Here is a 986-nt window from a genome sequence, read left to right as displayed (position 1 = left end):
GTGACACACACACACTGGAGTAATGTTCTGTCACAAAACAGAATGAAATCCTGCCACTTGCAACAACATGGATGAAACTTGAGGGCATTATACTAAATGAAATAAGTCAGATAGAGAAGACATACTGTATGATCTCACTTAAATGCAGAATATTTTTAAAAGGCAGTAGGAGAAGGCGGTCAAGTGTTGGGAACTGCTCTGCCTGATTTCAGAAGCTGTAATCCCCCTTGGCTAAGGCTGAGTAGAGGACCTTGGGACCATACACCACTTAGGAGACAAAGCTTATCTTCCTTGCAGGGGCACCACCTCTGCCTCCTTTCTCTTCACCCTGCTTGGTCCTGGGCGAATGACTGGTTAGCCAATGACGGGTAAGATTCCTCAAAAGAGGGACAGCCCAAGACAGGCATGGTCATGAAGGGGCCCCAGGGAAGGGGGCTATAGAAAAAGAAGGTGATGGACTCTCGCCCCTGGTCTTTGACATAGCCTGAGTCCTCATTTTGTCTGCAAGAAGTCTCCTCTCTTGGCTACCTTACTTTCCCTGCCTGACTTAAGCCTGAAACAATACCTTAAGCCTGAAACAATGCTGAAGGTGGGTGCGGCCCTGTGCTGGAAAGGGTGCTTTCCCTAGGGTGATCAGGCCTAAGAAAGAATGGATAAAGTCCTATGAAACCTACTTTACTAATACCCTCAATTTAAATGATAAGGGTCCAAGCAGGAAGTGAGTTTGTTCCCCAAAGTTTTATGGCCCTTTAACTATCTGACCCTGACTCAGAATATGCCCTCAGAGTTCTTTGAATGTTATCAGTTGCTTAATCATTTCTGCCTGACAATGATTGATGACCTTTATGTGTATAATCTGTATTCATGTGCAAATTGAACCCAATAAAAGCTTGTCAAGGCAAGAGTCGAGGCGCTCTCCTCCTGAGAGAGAAGCCACGCCGTCCATTTTCCTCCACAGGACTCAGCAGTCTGTGTGAATTTGTCTC

Source organism: Phyllostomus hastatus, unplaced genomic scaffold (genome assembly GCF_019186645.2).
Source record: "Phyllostomus hastatus isolate PE091 unplaced genomic scaffold, TTU_PhHast_1.1 phas_scaffold_501, whole genome shotgun sequence".
Classification (NCBI taxonomy): domain Eukaryota; kingdom Metazoa; phylum Chordata; class Mammalia; order Chiroptera; family Phyllostomidae; genus Phyllostomus; species Phyllostomus hastatus.
The sequence above is the reverse complement of the archived record's forward strand: the minus strand, read 5'-3'. Positions refer to the sequence as shown.